At 39.9% G+C, this 14889-nt stretch overlaps 1 non-coding gene across 1 annotated transcript; it reads right to left on the reverse strand.

The window, feature by feature from the left end:
- Nucleotides 1–4430: 4430 nt before the first annotated feature.
- Nucleotides 4431–4570, reverse strand: LOC123817790. The gene has a single exon (XR_006785504.1). It is a non-coding gene; the product is annotated as a small nucleolar RNA SNORA7 (small nucleolar RNA).
- Between the last annotated feature and the right edge of the window lie 10319 nt (nucleotides 4571–14889).

Below are 14889 nucleotides of genomic sequence, written 5' to 3' on the forward strand. Positions count from 1 at the left end.
TGTAAAACACAATGAGCTCTTCCACATGAAAACTTGTACACGAATTCTCATAATTGCCAAAGAGTGGAAATATCCCCAAATGCCTGGGAAATGAGGAATAGATAAGTAAAAATGTGTTATAGTCCCACAATGGGGTATTATTTGACAATGAAATGGTTTGAAATACTGATACATGCTACAATATGGATGAATCTTGAGAATAGAATGCAAAGTGAAAGAAGCTAGTTACAAAAAACCACCTATTGACGTCCATTTATTTGAAATGTCCATAATAGGCAAACCTATAGAAGCAGAAAGTGGAGTACAGGTTCTCTATGGCTGGGGGCAAGTGGAGTGGGGAGTGACTGCTAATGAGTTCGGTTTCCTTCCCGGGGTGATGAAAATGTTCTAAAATTTGATATGATCGTACAACTTTGTGAATATACTAAAACCACTGAATTGTACACTTGAAAAAGACTAACTGTGTGGTATATGAATTATACCTCAATAAAGCTATTATAGAGAAAGGCTAAGAGTTCTATGAAACCCTGATTCATATGAGGTTGTTTATTGTTATATTTTTCTGATTCAATTAATGAGAACTATTTTAATAACTACACATTTTTTATCTTTTGAGGATATTTAAAATTTTTTCTTTGGTAAACTATATGTGCAAGTACATTAATCTTTTAATTTTAACCCATTAGTCTTTTGGGTTAATGTGTTTTTTCTTATAAATTTAAGTTCTTTACTAATAAAATATTAGAATTTTCCTAATTAGGTTTGGGAACAAAATGCAGTCAGCCTCTTTCAGTTTTGTGTTAATTTTTCTTAGATATGTGTACGTTTAAAAAATAATTATATGTAGTTAAATCCAGAATTTTTTCTTTTGTAATTGCTTTTATTTTTTCTAGGCTTTGGAAGATATTCTCAAAAGGAAATAATAAAAATAAATAAGAAAACAGAAATAAGGTTGAATTAATAGATAAATTGAAGGGCTGATTCTTTGAAAAACTAAAATAATCTGGTGATCTAATTAAGCTAAAAAACAGGTGTGGGACCCACACTAACTAGAGTTAGAAATGAGAAAGAGAATATAATATCAGATAGGAAGACATTAACCGCCTGTCATGTTCAGCACTATTCTAGTACGTCTGCAATTAATTTTTTAAAAAGATGTTATTTATTTATTTTTAGAGAGGGGGAAGGCGGGAGAAAGAGAGGGAGAGAAACATTGATGTGAGAAAGATTGATCAGTTGTCTTTCGAGTGCATCCTGACTCGGGACCCAAGGGGCTACCTGAGTGTGTGCCCTGACTGGCAATCTGACCAGCGACTTTTCGCTTTGCAAGATGACACCCAACCAACTGAACCACACCAGTCAGGCACATCTGTAACTCTTAATGAAGTGGAAAAGTTTTCTGGGGAAATATAAATTACCCAAATTGATCAATGAAAAGATTACATGTCAGAAAAAGCAAAAAAGTATGGAAGAAATTAAACATGGGTATCATTAAAAAAATTAATTCCAATATCTCTGAGTCCAGAGAATGTACTGGTCCACTGTTAGCTTTCGGGAAAAGAAAAGCTTATGGGCAGGCAGGGAGACGGAGAGCCTCACTTTTCTGAAAAAGGGTTATACCTGGAAAGAGTTCATGCCCTTTGACTTCAATTCTGGGACTCATTCCAATAAAATAAACTGGGATTTATAAGCAAGAGGATTCATCATACATTGAAACTAGTGAAAAATTTGAAACAACTTAAATATTAATATGTGAATGGACAGTAAATCAATTATATTCACAGGATAAAATGCAATATGGCCACCTAACTTGTGTTCAAATAATATTTAATGATATAGAAACAGTCTCCCCCCTGACTGGAGTGCCTCAGCGGGCTGGGCATTGTCCTAAAAACCAAAATGTCACCAGTTGGACTCCTGGTCAGGGCACATGCCTGGGTTGCAGGCCAGGTGCCCAGTTAGGGGCATGTGAGAGGCTATCAATTGATATTTCTCTCTCACATTGATGTTTCTTTCCTTTTCTTCCTCTTTCCCTTCTAAAAATAAATAAATAAAATCTTAAAAAGAAGAAATAGTCTCAAGATAAATGAAAAAGTCTGGATATAAAATTAATTTTTTTCATTTATGGATAAAAACAAAAGCTAGATAGAAATATTAATAATGATTATGTTTGGATATATGAAATTTTCTCCTTTGTACCTTTCTAATTTTCCAAATTTTCTACATCAACCAGGAAAATAATTACTTAAAATAGTTTGCATAGAATAAGGAATAAAAGGAAATATATCAAAATGGTAACAATGGTGACCTTTGAGTATTAGATGATGAATTGATTTTAGCCCTGGCTGGTGTGGCTCAGTGGATTGAGTGCCGGCCTGCAAACCAAATGGTCACTGGTTTGATTCCCAGTCTAGAGCACGTGCCTCGGTTGTGGGCTAGGTCCCCAGTAAGGGGTGCAAGAAGCAACCACACACTGATGTTTCTCTTTCTCTCTTTCTCCCTCCCTTCCCCCCTCTAAAAATAGATAAAATCATTAAAAATTGTTTTTAGTCTTTCCTTTATAGTGTTCACCATTTCCCAACTTTTATAATGAGCAATTATTACTTTTATAATAAACATTTAAAAAACAATCAGTCTCCATAAGCTATATAACATTTGAATAATATTTTTTACTTTTTCATAATTATTTTAAGTTCATGTTAAGCATGTATGGCAAATCTCACACTGTGTATATGATTTTATAATTTACTTTCCCCTTACATACAATATTATGAACACTTTTACAGTCCTTAAGTATTCATCTAAGATATTTTTAGGGATTGCTTAATGTTTTCTTATAGTTTTTAACAGATTTAGTTTATTTTCTTTTTCTCTTTTGAATTCAAACTCTGCTTCAGTGAACATTCATATTCATAAATCTTTCTCGGATAGTCCTCTAGTTTTTGAGTTTTCGATAGTCTCTTGAATGAGGGTAGCTCAGCCTTGACTTTCTCTCTACCATGGAGTAGGCAGATTTCACCTTGATTTGCTCAGAGTTGTTGTGAGAGCAAAAGACCACTTATTCCCTCCCCAGGAGGGCAGTCTAGACCAGTGTCCCTTTAACCTGATGTGCGTTTGAGTAGCCTGGCCATCTTTTTAAAGTACATGTTCTGATTCAGTAGGTTTGGGCTGGCCCTGAGATCCACCAATTTTCTAATGGGTTTCCCAAGAAGTCCATGCTGTGGTTCCACAGACCACAGTTTGAGGAGCAGGTTCAAGGCCAGTGTATCTTCTACTTATGGAGACTACTCCAAAAGCCTTCCTCTTGTCTCAAGTTCTGTCTCAATAGAATTCCAATCCTAGTTCCTGCACATGGGAATCCAAAATCACATGAACAAGTTTAATTCACCGGAACGTGTTATTTTAAGGCAGCTAATGTGTTCCTCTGAGTTTTCTTTCTCAGCTCTTCCAAGCATTCTGTGTGGAACATGACTTGAAGCCTCTCAGCATTTTGATTCCTTTCCCCTTTGTCCCTTTTAGAGTACAGCACCCAGAACTGAAAATGTTGCTATCATGTAGGCTGATGGGCTGCAAGTAGAAGGGGAGTGCATCATGACCCTCATTGCCAATAGAATCCTGCTCTGAATTCAGCTAAAAGCCCATGTCAGTATATGACTCATGCCAAGCCCATTGTCAGCTAAGATCCTGAAGTCATTTCCACACAGGCCGTTGTTGATTCACATCTCTAGTTGCCTCTGAGCCCAAGTTACTCAGCGAGCCCCTCTTTTTAAAAATTTATGGAGAGGAAGGGAGAGAGCTTGTTTTGTTGTTCCACTTATTTATGCACTCATTGGTTGCTTCTTGTGTGTGCCCTAAGTGGGGATCAAACCCACAACCTTGGTATGTTGGGATGATAGTTTAACCAAGTGAGCTACCCAGCCAGCACCCCAAGGAAGCCCTCTGAAGCTTCAGTTTCTCTTGTGAATTTGGCATAGGGTCATCCTTGCCTCAGCGAAAGGTGCTGTGACCACAGGAAGGGGGCACTGTTGAGTCAGAGATCCTAGCACCATTTGGACCAATATAAAGGTGTCAGGCATGGGTATTTGCCAATTATACCTTTATCAGCTTGTTTAGTAGTCCTGCTATTGACAATTAGATTTTTTTTCTGAAGAAAGAATCTATAGCAGTTGATGATATCGCAGAAGTTTTTATTTTTAGTTTATTGAAGGGATCTTTCTCCTATGTAACTATTTCTTTTCCCCTGCCCATTCAATCAATGTGTGGTGAAATTATATATATATATATATATGTAATATGTAATATGATTTTCATATATGCTCTTGGTGGGAAATTCAGAAAACATCAAAGTCAAAGAGGAAAATAAAAATATGATACCATTGTCTAGGGGCCACCGTTGTTGACATTTGGTGCATTTCTTTTTTTTACTTTAACGTTGTTGCAGAGTGTCTTCCAATCACCAGCTATGGAGCAAGGGGGGAATGGAATGGGTACCTCTGCCTGGTTTGTTTTCACTCCCGTCTCTGAAGCTGGCAGAATATTAATCATCCTCCAGACGAGATCCTGGGAGGTTTGGTGCATTTCTTTCATTCTTTCTTATGTATGTATTTTTATACAAATAAAAATATACAAATAATACAAATACAAAATTATACAAATATTGGGTTTTAAAACACAATATTTTTACTGTGCTATTACATGTAATAGATGCTCATTATATAAAGAAATAGGAAATAGCCCTGGCTGGCGTAGCTCAGTGGATTGAACATGGGCTGCAAACCAAAGCATTGTAGGTTCGATTCCCAGTCAGGGCACATGCCTGGGTTGCAGGCCATGGCCCCCAGCAACCGAACATTGATGTTTCTCTCTCTCTCTCTCTTTCTCTCTCCCTTCCCTCTCTAAAAATAAATAAATAAAATCTTAAAAAAAAAAGAAGTAGAAAATACAAGTATACAAAAAAAAGAATAAAGAGAAATCCACATTGCATTTTGATATGTTTCTCTTAAGATGTTTAACTATGCATATATTATGTATTCCATTAAGGAATGAATTTGTACAGTAATATTATATTAAAAGCTTATTTCATTTGACATCATGATTAAAGCATTTTCCTATGTCAAGAAATAGATATACTTATATTATATATATGCTATGTATCTTATATTTAATACATTTTTACAATATTATTTTAATGGCTGCGTGTATTCCATCATATGAATTTACCATAATTTATTTGACAGATCCTGTATGATTAGATATTAATATAGTTTAAAATTTCTTGCTGGAATACAACCCTTTTAATCTTAACAGAACCATTCCACTAGGTCATGTTTTTTTTTTAATTATTTTATTGTTGTTCAATTACAGTTGTCTGCATTTATCTCCCCCCACACCCTCCCCACCCAGGTCATGTGTTTTTAACTTCTTTGTTAGTATTTACTGCTCGATGATGCTTAACTCAAGTGTTCTGAAACATTTTTATAACTTTATTACAAATACACATTTCAGTATTAATGTAGCTTAACTGCTTGGCATTTACAGCCCATATGGCCATCTATTAATTGAATATATTATAGATTGCTTAGCTGTAACATAATTATAAATGGCACATTAGAAATGGATATTTTCAACAAGAAAATTCACAATGAATATTCAACAATACAGTAGATAGCTTTTGTCCTTATTTTCTGTATTTCTATATTCTATAGGTTTCCTATATTCATATTCATAAGCTTTTTTGATATTCGTGCCCCTTTTCAAGCTGTAGAAGCTGAGATAACTCAAGCCAACTGAACTTCACCTTTCAGGCCACTCTGCCATGGGGGTGGGCGCATTTCACCTTGGTTTCCTCAGAGTGCTCTCCGGTGTCTCCCTCATAATGACAAAGGGGAGGAATTCCCTCCAGGATCGTCACTCAGTCACTCTTCATGGCTTTAGTTCTATGGAAAACTGTTTTAGAGAACGTTTAGTGAACTTTGTGTGTTTTCACATTGTGAGGGTTTACTCTGTAAGAATATTATTTCACCTGTATTTAGAGAAAGTTGCTTGTTTTGGCAATCCCTCTTTTGTTATGAGAATTCACATGAGCCAAATTCCACTTTCAGAAATGCTGTGGGCCAAACTTCATGCTGTGTAAATTCATACCTAAAGACTGTAAATTTCTGAATGGGTTCTTAAAATGAAATGCAGCTTACTTGGGCTCACTGCTTCTCCTTAGAAATTAAGGAAGTGATTTAAATGCCTACATGCAGCCATAGATTTAAACTGCTAATGATAGCAGTGAATGAATTCAGAAAGAAGACATCAATATTTTCAGATGGCTTAGATCATATTTTTTAATAATTTTGTAAATAAAATTGTTGTTGAGAGGAATCTTTCTTGGTTCCTATAAAGATAACAAGTAATTCTGTCAGACATTTTTAAAGACAGCAACTTGATAGGGAAGAATGTAGTTAATTTCATGCTTGACAGAGTTTGGCACAAAAAATTTTGATGAATGAATGTGTATCTTATATTCACTTTCCCAGGGTAGGAGAAAATATGGCTCTGGTCTCTTAATTACCATATGGAATATGTTTTCAGAGGAGGGTGACACAAATTGATGGTGTAATTTTGTTTGAGTTTAAATATTTGGTTTTCAGATGCTCTCCTCATGTTTTCTTATCCCAGTCTCAATCTGCTGACTGTGGTTCTGCTTTTCTAACTCTGTACTAAATCCACGTCCCACCTCTAGTTAAGAGTCCTTGTGCTCTAGGAGTCCAGGTGATGTGTTGGCCATGACATAGCTAACCTATTTGAACACTCTCTGAACTACAGACATGGGAATGGGGCATAATGTCGCACAAGTGTTATAATATCCATCTTTCTGTGGAATGAGGAAAGAAAATCCTTTTTCAGCTCAGCCCCTAATCAAAAAGCAACTCTTCTTAGGTCTGAGCTAGTTCTCAAGAGGCCTTATATATATTTCCACTCTCCCTCCTGGCACTCTGCTGGAGGATGAGAGACCACATGGAGCGAAAGGAAACCATCCCCCCTGAAGCCATCTTAGATCAGCCAGCCCCCAGTTGATCTGCTAGCTAACTGACAGAGGACCAAAGATGCATGAGTGAGTCCACCTGAGGCCAGAGCCCAGTTCACATTGCTGAGCCATGTAATTGTGAACTAAATAAATTACTGTGGTTTTACACACTGACTTAAGAGGTTGTTTGTTACACAGCAAAAGCTCAGACCTGTTTGGGAGGTCTGGTCACATCACAGGTTTAATAACTGGCTCAATTTTACTTGATTGTGAGGCAACCCTTGGCACTATCCTGCTCTTCCCTAACACCTTCAGCTCTACAATAGCACTTCAGCATGTTAGTTGAGGTCTTGAGCACTGTAGACTCAGACCTGGGTCTGAATCCAGTCTCTTTCACATATTAGTTGTTTGACCTTGATGGGCAAGTCACTTTCCCCTTGCTGAATTTTTTCCCAACTGTAAAAATGAAAAAGAATATCACTTAATAGTATCAGTTGTGGTTGCTTATGCGATATCCATTCCTGGCCCCCATACCCTTACTTCCTAACAGAACCCTGATTTCAGATATTCATACATCCTCCACACCCTTCTCTGCACTCTCTGCGTAGCCTAGATGGGGGCATGATTCCTGATTAGTCTCAACTAGTCTTGGAAATTCCATTGCTCTCGCCAACAATCAGTTTACGAGTGGGTACATGATTGAATTCTGACCAATGCGAGATGAGAGGGAATGATGCTGATGTGGAGGGACTTCTGGAAAAGATTTCGTCACTCCTAAGAAGCAGGCAGAGGAAGGGACATTCTGTTTCTTCTAGAGATTGTTTGGTCTGATTAAGAGGCCTGGGACTACTGCAGTGGAGGACGACTACTATCATGTCATGGAGGGTGTTACCAGAAGGCAAAGCCAAAGCTCTGAGGAAGGCAGAGGCACGAGATGGAAAGAACCTGGGTCCTTGAACATGTCACTAAACCACTGAAATTCCGATGATGGAATGAATCCTATCTCAGAGCTACTTACTATATGAAATAACAAATCTTCTATAATATTTAAATTTATTTGAGTCAGATATTCTGTTCTTTGCTAACCAAAGCATCCTAAATGTTATTATGTTCATTAGCATAGCACACAGCAAGTCCTCAATAAATATTAGTTCTTATTAAAATTATATTGGCTTCTTTTCCTTACTTATTAAATGGTTTCAGATTTCCCAGATCTTGGAAAAACACTGAATCCTACTGACTCTCCTTTCCAGGTATGGTACTATTCTCTTTACTTATAGCTCTAGATCTAAAGCAGGGATTGGCACTATGGCCAGTGCGCCAAATCTGCCTGCTGCCTGCTTTTATAAATCAAGTCTTATTAGAACACAGCTACTAGACACATTCACCTGTGGATGCTTTTGTATTGCATCAGGTGAAGTCTACAATATTTACTCACTGGCCCCTTATAGAAAAAGTTTGCCAGCCCATGTTCTCCAGCCAGTTCTTCACCTCCTCAATGATTATTCACATGGGCGCCTAATCAACAGTGCAGATTAGAGCTTCCACCCCAGATTCTGCTTCACTGGACATATCAGTTAGAACTGTTCATAGGCAAGACTGAAAATGTGACCCAAACTATGTGGTAGCTTTAGGAATGCTGGATACAGGAGCCCAAATAGGACAATCAGAATCAAATTCCACTCTCCATCTCTTGGCCTTCTTCTTCTCTGTTGACTTCAGTCTCAGCTAGCGTCTGCCATAGAAGGCCACAGTATGGCACAGCAGTGCCTTTCTTTCTAGTTCATGTTTAATGGGAAAGAGGTAACATCTTTCTTAATATTTCAGTTCAACTTTGGGGAATCACTGGGACTGAGTGACTCAAGCACTGAAAATGTGCTTTAGAAGGCAACAGATAATTCCCTTCTTACCCTTCGTATTTTATGTATTGTGTCCTTGTTGGTTGTCTTCCTTCACTAGATTACAAACTCTAAGAACAGTGCTCAACAGCTAGCATAGGCTTAGGAAAGATCATTTTGAATGAATGCGTAAGTATATTTATTTAAAAACTGGGATCATTCTTCACATATAATTTTGTTTGCTGCTTTAAAAAAGTTTGTGTATTTAAATCATGAGCATTCCTTTATGTCATTAAAGCTGTTTGGATTGGCTTCTAAAGGCAACAAGCAGCCATTGAAGGTTTTTAAGCAATGGTTGACACTGACCCATTGGCTTATGAGCCGCGTTGATCTCATTTTGGCCCATATTCTCTGCATTACCCATGAAGACTGCATCATACAAATATTTCCACATCTCCTCCCATCCCGCCCTTGGAGAACCATGTTGTAGCTACTACAGTTTTTATTTTGAAGATGATTGGATATGACTTTTTTTTTCAGCCTGCTCATGTTGCTCAGTTGTCCAAAGTAGTTGCAGTTGAGTGATGCGCCCGCTCCCTTTCCCCGGGGGCTGGGGCTGCTACCTCATCCTGAAAAGATGTGTTGTTTCATGATATCAGCTTACAGCAAACCATGCACAGATAACTTTTCAAACATTTAATTGTAATACTTCCATGCTTAAATCACCAAATTGGCTTTGGAAAATATGCAAGCTCTTCAAATTATAATCTCTTTTAACTCAGAATTCACAATATAACAGGGCAGTCTGTATACTTAAGACATTTGAAAATGGGGGCATAAAAATGGCCTAGATGTACAGGATTTTCTATTTTTTTTTTAAGAAGCACAGTATTGTGCCCTGGCTGATGTAGCTCAGTGGATTGAGCATGGGCCTGCAAACCAAAAGGTTGCAGGTTCGATTCCCAGTCAGTGCACGTGCCTGGGTTGTGGACCAGGTGCCTGATGGGGAGCTCATGAGAGGCAACCACACATTGATGTTTCTCTCTACCTCTTTCTCCTTCTCTTCCCCTCTCTCTAAAAAAAATAAATAGATGAAATCTTTAAAAATAGAAAAAGAAGCACAGTATTGTAAATGCAGCAAATAATGAAAATCAGCTATGCACTGTGCCTTTTGACCTGTATTGTATATAATTGGGAGTGGAAGGGACTTGGAGGTTGTTTTAGTTCCCTGGGGCTCCTGTGACCAAGTATAACCAACAGGGTGGCTGAAAACAACAGCAGTTTATTGTCATAGTTCTGAAGGTTGCAGGTCTGAAACTATAGTGTCGGCAAGGCCATGCTTTCTCTGACACCGGGTAGAGCCCTCCCTTGTCTCTCTCCAGCTGCTGGGGGTGGCCAGCAATCCTTGGCATTCCATGGCTTGCAACTGCACCCTCCAGTCCATGCCTCTGTCCTCGCACGGCATTCTTCCTGTGTGTTTCTGTCTTCACAGGGTGTTTTCCTCTTATTATAAAAATACCAGTTGCATTGAATTAGGACCCATTGTAATCATCTAGCTTACATTTTCAAAGACCCTGTTTCCAAATAAGGTCACATTTACTGGTACAGGGGTTGCAGTTTAGAACTTAAATGTATCTTTCTGAAGGATATCTTCCTACTCTCACTGGGGTGAGATAGTTGCTGTTGAACTGATGTAGCTATAGGAATTGGTTGGAAAGCTGGGTGGGTAAGATGATGGGTAGGATGCATCATCTTACCCACCCAGCTTTCCAACCACTTAAGATCATCTAAAGTGATGCAGGGAAAGTCTGGTGCTGGGCTGAGCACAGGGTCCACTGATGAGGATATCCAGCTGGTGGCAAATATTAAGGAGGTAGATGGGTAGGATGATTGTCATCCTCGATCGCCACTGTCCAACAGAAGTATAAAGTGGGTCACATTTGCAGTTTCAAAATTTCCAGTACTCATATTAAAAAAAGTAAAAAGAAATGGGGAAATTAACCTTAACACTATATTTTATTTAACCCAATCTATCCCAAATATTATCATTTCAATGTCATCAGTATAAAAATATTAAATATTTTCCCATACTGAGTCCCATACTCCTGAAGAGGGAAAGGTGTTGCCAGTGGAGACAAAGTGGATATGAGGGATGGGGATCCACTTAGACTTGCTAAGTAAGGGGAGGGGATAGTTAGATGGTTCTTCTGTGAAGTGAGATCCCTTGGAAATGAATGGTAAGAAGGCACACCTGGGCCAGGAGTATGGGCAGGAAATCCACCAGACAATCACTCTCTGTTTTCCTCTTTGGGGCTATGAAGCCTCTTATCTCCACTTCTCTCTGTCTGCTTTTTAGTATCTTTCTACATACTCATTTCCTCTTTTGTTTATCTACTCAAACCTTAAATTGCCTTCTTCAGATGCTAACTCTGTGACCTCCCAACCCAGCTGCCCACTGCTAACTTAGTGTCCCAGTGTCCTCATTTCATGTTGCAAGGAGAGAAAATGTGATTGGCTTCTTGGTCTGCTACCCATCTTTGGCTCAGTTAGTTGAGGCCAAGCTCAACTACGTACAAACAAGGCCACCGAGGTTACCCTTGGGGTAAGGTAGTGGTTCTCAAAGTGGGTTCTCCCTACCTGCAGCATTAGAAATGCAAATTCACAGGTCCCACTGCAACCTGTTGAATCAGTATCTGTGGGGATGGAGCTTAGGACATCGTGTTAGAGCAATAGGTCAGGGCAGATACCTTCAGAAGGGGATGTGGATAAGGACTACCACCTTAGTGTACCAAAGCAGAGGCTGAGAAGGCAAAAGCCAAGGAGTGTGGCATGGGGGATCCCAGACCTGGAGAGACACTGGTCTCGGATGTGACCTTGGCCTCCATCACTGGAGACCAGATCTGCTGGGAGGGGGTCAGGGAAGGGGTCATGGAGAATAGCCTGGAATGTGACCTAGTCTTAAACCATGTTGGAACAGGACTGCACATGAGGGTTTTTAGTTAACCTAACGTTGAGGACCTGGGACAGGTAGGGGTAATTAGTGGGAAGGGGGGAGGAAGTGTCTGGTTGACAACTGCAAGAATATGGGGGCTGTGCTTGGCTGTTTCATCAGTTTTAAGCTGATTTGGAGGAAGCTGGACCTAATATTAAATTCAATTCATGATAGTTTAAACATTAAAGCAAGCTGAATTTTCGGCGGGGTAGAAATTGCTGAGTGCCCGATGTTTGCTTTTTCCGTGGCACATAAACTGTATTAAATTTGAAATTTATACTACAAAAATAGCTTCACAGGAGTACCATTATTAACATAACCTTACCTCAGACAGATTTTTTATTACTGGAGACAACTCTTCTATGTAAAAAATATATTAATGGCTGGAGCAGAAGAAAAATACCAACTACAGATGGTAAGCATTTGCCTGAAAAGTCACATCAAATTTAACATTAGCCTTGGAAAACAGAAACATGTTTTAAATGAAAAGTTTTAAATATTCTTAGAGCCTGGTGTTGATTTTTACCTCTGGTCTAGGATACCATCATAAAGAGTGCAACATTAAGTGATTAAAATACATTAATGAAAAAGTTGAAAACTTTTGCTCAGAAATGCTGTTTAATGAGTTGTTACAGCATTTTCACTGGAAGGTTCTATTAATGGCATCCACAGGAAAAGACATTTTGTTGGTATGAAATAGGTGGAGTTTGTATTCTTGAGACAGCTGCCTAAACCAATGATTTGATAAAGATGCACAATTCAACTGAAAGCAAATTAGAAAATAAAAAGGCTTTGAAAAGATTTTCTGCAATTCCTATACCCATTAGCGACATGTGTAGGTACAATTTACATTGCAAATGGATTTCTCTTTTAGGGAGAAAGAAAAGGGTGAATTCCTTAAGACTTTTTATTTCTCCTCCTTTGCTCAAAACTATGACTACGATTGTTATGATGAAGCAAAGCCAATGCTATTATGCATCTAATGCTAAAATATAAATGAAAGTTTAGCTTTCCTTACCAGTATGAGTGATTTTTTAAGTATTATCTGAATCTTTTGTTTTAAACAGTAAGATTTATACTTACACACAGGCAAGCCTAAACAAAGTCTTCCTGGCATATTAAGCATGTGTACATTTTTCTGCAGTGTCTCTTATAGTTAATGTACTGCTGTAAACTTCATAACAGTTGCCCCAGTTCCCCCATCATGGTTTGAACTTCTGACTTCTATTACCTCATAAAAAGCTACAAATTATTAGACAGTGGTTCGAACCAAGTGTTTGCCTTAAGAACAAGGCAGAAGTGTATGTATGTATCAGTTTGCTAACTTTTATTGCTATTACCCATCCAGTCTCTTAAATTGTTTGAATTGATTAGCTTATTTGCAGAGCTTCTGTAGTAAAAGCAGCATTTTAAAAGGATCTTGTTCACTCTTTGCCACATTGTAGGCAGTTACTGTTTATTGAATAAACTTCTAGTCTGACTTCTAGGACTTTATATAATTTTTGCTTCACTTTAATTGCAGAGTTGTACTCAGACTGATGAGATGCTCTTGTAACTTCATCTGGAGAATGAAATGACATCACTGATGAATTTGAAATAATGACTGAGTGACTTAGGAGTAAAATCTATTGAACTTTATTAAACATTTAAAATGGCATTAATGTCATGCCAGCCTTAAACAAGACACACACAAAATCCCCCATGCTGTTAACCTTAGTTTTCACTGTGCCAGATACTTTGAATGCATACATACAACTTTTTATTGTGTTTTAAAACTTCGATTTGTAAACTCCCATATTATATGATCTTCACAATTGCCGTATTAATGGCTGCACAAAAACCCATGCAGTTGATGTAATATAATTTACCGAGCTGTTTGCTCAGTCTCCCTTTTGTTATTAACCAAACTTTGCAAAGAACGTCTTCTGTATTATTATATGTCAAGGATAAATTTCTAAGAGTGTAATTACAGAGTCAAAGGGAAGGTACATTTATTTTTATTTTATTTTTTATTTTGTTCTCTTGTATGAAAAGCTTTTCACACATTTGTCTTCAAGGTTTATCTTGTTAATAATCCTTTAAGGTAGGATTATTATCCTCCTATCCTAGCGCTACAGCTGGAAAAAGAGCTGGAGCAAGAAGGTAACCTGATCTCGTTTACCAGGTGAGTCGTGGATGGAGGTGGCAGCTACTATACCAGGAGCAAAACACCCCGGGGGATTTGCTGGAATCCTTGGTATGGAAATAGTGTCTCTATCCTCAGCGACGCGACGCTACATTCCCAGAGGGCAGCGTTTCAAACTTTGTTCGCCCCACCTCTCAGAGAGCCCTATCTATACACAGTGGGCGATTAATAAATGCAGTCTGCGTTACAAAGACAAAAGCTCCAAGGAGGGACACTAAGCCCCTTCTGGTTCCAGAGAGCTCCGCACCGCCACTTTGCCCCTTTGGGTCACCGTCCTTAAGCTCCGCGTGGGACGCTCTGCGGACCACGGGCGCCCGGGCTGGAGTCGGGCCTCCAGCCCCGGCGCCCTCAACACCCAGCGCGCGCCGGCCCAGACCCCGCCCAGGCCCCGCCCCGCCCCGCCAGTCCGCCCCACCTCCGTCTCCTCCCCGCCCCCCGCAGCCGACGAGTGGCCGCGGCGGCCGCAGGACCGGGTTCGCTCAGACAAGAAGGCGGGTGGAGGAGGAAGCGGCCGGTCCCCGAGTCTGCTCCGGCGCAGCCGAGCACCGCCCGCCTCAGCCGACCAGCCCCGTCGGCTCCCGGGCCTAGCCACGCTGAGAGGAGGGAAAGGCGGAGGTGGTTGCGTGGAGGCGGTGGGGGCGCGGGCGGAGGCGGCGCGGCCGGCCGCGGCTGCCGCTTTGTTGTGCGGCCCGGGCCGAGGAAGGAGAAGTGGGAGGAGGGGGGAGCTCGGCGTCCCGCTCCCTCCGCGGCTCATGGCGACGACGCTCGGCACATCCGGGACCCTCCGGCCGTGGCGGCCGCGGCGCCGGCTGCTCGGGCCGCAACCCCGGCCGCTGTGGTGACTCCGCCGCGCCTCACC

The sequence above is a fragment of the Phyllostomus hastatus genome, unplaced genomic scaffold (assembly GCF_019186645.2).
Source record: "Phyllostomus hastatus isolate PE091 unplaced genomic scaffold, TTU_PhHast_1.1 phas_contig_210, whole genome shotgun sequence".
Lineage (NCBI taxonomy): Eukaryota > Metazoa > Chordata > Mammalia > Chiroptera > Phyllostomidae > Phyllostomus > Phyllostomus hastatus.